The sequence below is a fragment of the Varroa destructor genome, unplaced genomic scaffold, assembly GCF_002443255.2.
Source record: "Varroa destructor unplaced genomic scaffold, Vdes_3.0 BEIS01000007.1, whole genome shotgun sequence".
Taxonomy (NCBI): Eukaryota; Metazoa; Arthropoda; class Arachnida; order Mesostigmata; family Varroidae; genus Varroa; species Varroa destructor.
This window is the reverse complement of record NW_019211460.1, coordinates 6,777,296-6,783,926: the sequence shown is the minus strand read 5'-3', so window position 1 is coordinate 6,783,926 and position 6,631 is coordinate 6,777,296. Positions and strand designations below refer to the sequence as shown.

Here is a 6,631-nt window from a genome sequence, read left to right as displayed (position 1 = left end):
GCGTACGCTAGTTGCATATGCCTCCCGCTATAAAAAAATGACGCTGCGAATTTTTTAAATCCGTTCTAGGTCTCGTTACATCTTGTTTTACTATCGGCAGAACTACCTTTGTTAACTAGCACATTTAGTGGGTAATTCCGATGGCCGGATAATGGGGAACTTTCGTTTCTGGCTAAGACGATCTATTTACCGTAGTCTCCCTTAAACTGTGACTTCAGCCAAATGAACCTCATTTGCATAAAAAAAAACTAGTTAATCGTAAACGATACAGGTGCCTTTTCTTCTTTAAGCTCATTATTTCTTCTAAGCGGTTTGGGCCCATTCCCTGACCCTGATTTGGTCGAAATGGTAAATTGCCTAGTTGACCAAACACTGGAGTTCACTGGAGCCAAAAGCGTGCATATGCTAATCTCGTTAATTATCTAGCGAAACGACAGCAGGATCCCATAAGTCTTCATGACGACCCAATCAAAATTATCCACATCGAAAGCCAAGCTTGAAAAACACAGCTAGATAAATACACGGTAGCTATGTAAGTTAAGTTGAACGTGTGCTGAGTTACGTTAAAGATTCAAGATGATAGATACTGCGATTTTTTTTACGAAGACCAGCATGCTCAACAGCGATCCTTGGTGGTACAAAAACATTTATAGTTACTGGCTGTCATACATATTTATTGTGCTACAATACATTATTACTACCGCGGTCTTTTCTTTTTTTTTGTTGGAAACGACAAATCGATTTCGACCATTGATTTGTCATACAGTTAAAAGATGTTCGAGCTATTATCCGACGGAATATGTACATAACTATCTGTTATCTGAATAAATTGCTTAAAGCACCTAGCTTACAATCGCAAGTCGCAGATTGTACGCACGCAATTTTGCCGAATAATCTCTTATCCTGCCAGCAGTATTTGTTGGTTCGACAGTAAATCAGATATTTCGGAAAAGTCGATTAAACTAGTAATGGTATATTGCATCGTATAGCCAATATATGTGGCTGTTAGGTTCCCTTGGGACAATAAGAATTACTTCTAAAACTCCGTGAAAATTATTAAAGCTGCTTAGAATTAGAATAGAAATAGAAAATACTCCACAAGGTCACTTTAGCGTGCTTACGACGATACGAGAAGTTGGACTTTAATTGTAACTACGTAAAGCCTTTCCAAACTATAATCAAGCTTTTGTTATGGCTAGTGTTACTTAAGCTAAACTTGAACTAACCTATACGAACAAGTCCAGCGAAGCTTTTCTATCCGTGTTATCCAAAAATATGAACGAGTCTACTGCGCATTCTGTTATGGATTTCTGAATCTATTTTTCCGAAGAGAATCGTCATGACTGCTAGGTTTTCCATAAACAGAGCTATTGTTGTTCTGCTGCCGGCCAAGCGTCATGTTGTATAATCGATATATGTTTTCGGGTCAAGACGGGTTCTCAAGATGACTCCTATGGCCAGCCTTCACTCGATCAAATAGTTACATCTATTAAGATCCGCAACGAAACAGAACGTGCCATCAGCCCCCCTGATTAGTTGACTTTCTCCAGCGTAAGCAACAGTAAACACTTGCCTTTCATATACTGATAGACATAATAGAGAGAACACGTGACGATGGGCGAATGTTGCCTATGAAATGCTTGAAAAAAAAACTTGCTAAAGTTATAGCCATGATAAGATGCGAATGTGAATAACTTCATAGGAAAGTTACCATACGTATCACTTTCTAGTTATTCTAATTGTATAGTACGTTAGTCGAGGCTACATTATATCTCGTATGTTGAAAAATTTTAAGTATACATATATGCAGTACTTCCCGTGGTTACGGTACGCAGTTATCTCCACTATATTGAAGGTACATTTTTCTGAATACGCTGGTACACAAGTAATCGTCCGAAACTTCCGTTAAGTCGAAACCGCTTTAGATTATCATTACATCCATTATACTTGCTTGTACCCTCAATTCAATATTGCGTAGAGCGACACCCAGCTACGTAGAGTAGCCGCGGCTTACAACACGTCGAAGAGATGGCGACCAATGAAATATCTTTCAGTAGCCATAACGTAGTTGAGCCGTTACTTTCTCCATGTTTCAGTTACGTTAAGTGGAAGATTTAATTAAATAGAAAAATTGTGCGTACGTTTGTGCGTTTGCATATTGGCATTTATTTGAATTTACATGTATTTATTAGCGCGAATAATCAACTAACAATAGTCCTGAATGAGCTGTCGTCGAACGTGACACGGATCCCAAAGGAACAGATCAAAAACGTTCAGAAGTGTCGTATTCTACCGTATTTGGCCCGGTACGTACAGATTTAAGAACATCTATGTAGCACAGATCAACGAACTATTCATGCCAATTTCACTGATACAAAGCTAATTCTATGCTGGAAAAGATGTAGACATAGGTCACTCTTTTGATCAGACAGAAAGCTGTACTGGTACAATTGTTTTTGGTACTGACATGAACAAATGATAGACTAGGTAACGGGCACTTGAGTGCTATGTTTATGGAAAATGTATCGCTATATTCATCGAAGGCATCTAAACACATCCTAAACTTTTATTGGCGCCTTTAAGTTACATCTTTATGTAGATTCTATGCAGCATGATAATGAAGTGCTACGTTATTGGCGGTGTTCTGTTATATACGGTGCATTCAATACACATTCTCATCGTATCTCACACCGCGGTTGACGTCTGTATTAAAAGATTCCAAAATCGACGGATGTTCCCACGAAAAGTGACTCATTTATATTGTATTTTCTAGACGGCCGTGTAACATCGTTTGAAATATCGACGTTTGAGGTCGACAATGTCGCGTCGGGCGATATTGAAAAATAAAAATCTGAAAATATAAACTTGGGTTTGACTGGAGGGTATGATCGAAAGGCGATTTTTCGACCACATAAAAAAAAATAGGAATGATCTGTCTTGACACAATTGAACGGTTACGCAAAAGCAGTAACCTGCAATAGTTGTAGAAAACTTTATCCACACAAACCTAGAAGTATATTCATTTTTTGTTCAATTATTACTACTAATATATACTAAACTACGACTATATCTATTGATTTTTATTTTGTGACAAATCGAGGTATCGCTACGCCCTAAATAGTCAACACAATAGGTATATATATATAATATTATATGTGGTCTTGCATAACACGTTACTCTATGAATTCATACATACAAGTATGAAAAAGTCAATGTTAAATACAACGAACAAACAGTAATCAATTTTATTTTCAGCAAATTTTTTGCCAGTACAATTTGGCTCAGTCGGTCTCGTCTATGAGAGACAGAAAAACCATCTGTCGCTTACCCAGAAGGAATGATCTGTTTTACTGAATGAAGAATACTCACATGTACTACTAAAGGAAATCAGTGGCTTTGCATTAGTCTAATATATGCCTTAATAACTATTTATAGTGTCGCGAATGGAAGATGATCACACAAGTCCACCGTTCCACGTGACGACCCGTGAGCGTCCGACGCGCAGCGAATTAAGTGCCGACGATAGAAGCCAAAGTTGAAATCGGTCGTGGAACCGATCGTGCGTAATTGGCGGCGCAAAAGTTGTTTCGCAATTTAAAAACGTTCCTTAGCATATATATATATATATATATATATATATATATAAGACTGCATTTATTAAAAAATTATGCTGGAACAAATTTTTTACATGTGCTAGATAGGGTTGTCATTCCATAACAACTTCCCACAAAATAATCCCTCTTTAACCCGCAAACAACTTTTAGTCGTAAGCTTGCGTCAGAGTATATTAGTACATACATAAATCTGTCTACCTAGGCTACATGTAAAAATTACTAACGGAGCTCAATCTTGGCCTTATTACAGGTAAAATGCAAGAATTAGAAACGACCAATAGGTGCAAAAAGTCTCAAAAAGGCTAACCGCTTCGGATTTCGAAAACAACGCATTGCATTCCTAGTTGTGCTCTAGCTAGAGTAGAATTCTTTCTAGTGGCAAATGATCGCATATCCATTATGACAAATAGTGCGTTAAAGCCTGTTTTCATATAGGAAACGCACTCTATATTTATATATATATATATATATATATATATATATATACATATATATATATATATACATATATATATATATATACATATATGTATATACATATATACATACATAGATACATATGTATGTAATTATCTCCTTTTTTCGTATATTAGTTGTTGCTTTTTGAATGATATATATTTCTTTGTTGGAATGACCGAATTTTAAAGGAACAAGCTGGACCTGAAACAAACTATTTTATTTTATTTTATAATGGATTCCTCTTTAAGCTTAGTAAAATTTGCTGGAAAACAAAGTAAAGATCAGAAAATATTTCTGATCTCTCATCGTTACTATTACATTCAGTTTGTCCGAATTTTTAGGTTCGACTTAGGATATAGAGATTAATTATGCGAGTATGATTAGTTTGATTAGATTACTAGCTATTATTAGTAGGTTAATAGTTAAGAACAGATTGGTGAAAAGATAAGAAATGTGAAACAAAATTGTTCGGGAAGCACCCATCTTACTTTTCGTGGCGGAGTTCACGTCACCGTATACGGAATTGCGTGATCGCTTAAACGCGCTGTATATACACGTATACTCCAAGGACAAATTGCTATATATTTTGAATTAGACGTACGAGGAACTGATCACCCAACCAAAAATGAACTATCGTGACTGACTGACTGACTGACTGACTAGTAGGTATAGTTGGTCTGTGCTACAAAAAAAAGATTTGAAAAAAGCTAAATCGTGGGCCAACATATGAATAGAAAATAGTTAAGGACAAAAAATTGGGCCTCTGGATATTCCTAGAAGGACTAAATAATAGTGCTTGCGCAGCTATAACGGGATTTAACAAATCAGATCACATCTGACGTTAAAAATATGCCCCGTCACTCTTCTCACGTTACGTTTCGAGCGGAAGATTAGACTGTGGGCACAAAATATATCTGGATCAATCGTTATCTCGAAAAAGATGTCCTCTACCAATACACTTGTTAGCTCCGTAAACAACGGATACCGCTCTTTCTTCGTTTAGCGTTTACTCAAGGTACTGTAAGATCGAAGAGTGACTTCTAGTGCTTATCCAAAGGGGGACCCAACTAGTCCCGTTTAGCTCATGCATTTATCTTCCAAGTAGGCGTCTAGCTAATAAACTGCTAACTTTTACAAAATTCATTTTTCATTTACTCTTCGGGTACTCCGTGTAGTAAAATTTAAAATAAACTGTATACAGTTTTTATGGCCAACTTGTTTTGTAGCTAAAAATTAATCTCAACATAATTATTTCTTAGCAGTTTTAAAGCTATGTTTTTATAAGTAGGATAGTTTTCTTGCGAAACGTTGTATTTACCGCAGCAGACTCGTTGCTAATAGAAGTACGTTCCTGGTCGATAATTATCAGCATTTTTAAGTCATGTAAGCTACGGCGGGCGTAATTGCCATCAGATAACAAGGTCGTGTAGCGCATTCCGGTCAGTTATCCAAAAAAGACCGACGTTTATCACTGGCCTAATGATAGCTATATCTGGTATATTGTTTGTAAGCAATATACCTGTATCTTTTTTTCGAAGCAAAGTCGAACATTCTGCTCTGTCAATGAAAACGCGCGATTTTTGAAATTTCATACCTACTCTAGCGATCGTCTATTTTAATCCTGGTTGAAGATAAATTTTGTCGCTTCTGCTCCTTTACGATTACAATAATCGTTGCTACGATTTTGCGTATATCTGATGAACGTAAAGTTCTTATGTATTGCCAGTGCCGAATGCGTGGAAAAGAGCTCTTCTCTCTAACCGCCACAGCTTCCCGGCTATCTAATACTATATGGCGCTTAATTGTGCAATGCTTTTCCAGTTTCAGCTTTGAACGATAAAGAACGGATGGGGATATTTGATCGACATGACTTTTTGTCTGATTCGGTCAGAATCGATGTAAAAAAAAAAAAAAAAAAAAAGATTCAGTTTATTTATATAGCCTTTCTACTATTCAAGGGTGTCTCTGCACAACTTCAAACTATATATGAAAAAACTGTGTTACGGCGTCCGTAGGGAGTTCCAATGGATTATAGTTATTCGAAAAACAAAACCCAGGGAGACCTTCCTGTCTCTGGACGAGTGAAACGGTAATCATGTTCGATTATCCCGAGCCTGGTAGTGGCATCATCTGATGATTATCTATTGAATAGATTACCGCAAGACTGTGCACTGCACCTTTATTCTCCGTCTTAGGAAATGCTTGTAACTGACACCTTCCGGTAAAGGTGTAGTATCACCAAAATGTATATTTATCCGTAAAAACGCTTCGTTAAAAATAGGTATTATTCAAAAAACAGCTGTCTCGAAATAAATGCGACCTTCATTTTCACGCAAAGCATTACGAAAACGACATTTATTATCTGGCTATAAATAGTAAACTTTATCATATACAAGCTGCAGTGTGTTAACGGTCAATCGCTGATACTAAAAACATAATCATGCCACTCGTGTTGCTAACTTAAAAGAAAATGCATGCATATGTGAATCAGCTGTGCTTATTAGTATAATGATTGCATGCACAACATATAGTCAGTTCAGTATAAAAACTTATCCATG

General features: G+C 36.6%; 1 long non-coding RNA gene across 1 annotated transcript; it reads right to left on the bottom strand.

The window, feature by feature from the left end:
- Window positions 1-3,215: 3,215 nt before the first annotated feature.
- On the bottom strand, window positions 3,216-5,614 carry LOC147754247 (uncharacterized). The gene is made up of 2 exons (XR_015317446.1): window positions 5,392-5,614; window positions 3,216-3,425 (listed from the first exon to the last, which is right to left on the bottom strand). It is a non-coding gene; the product is annotated as an uncharacterized LOC147754247 (long non-coding RNA).
- Window positions 5,615-6,631: the final 1,017 nt, after the last annotated feature.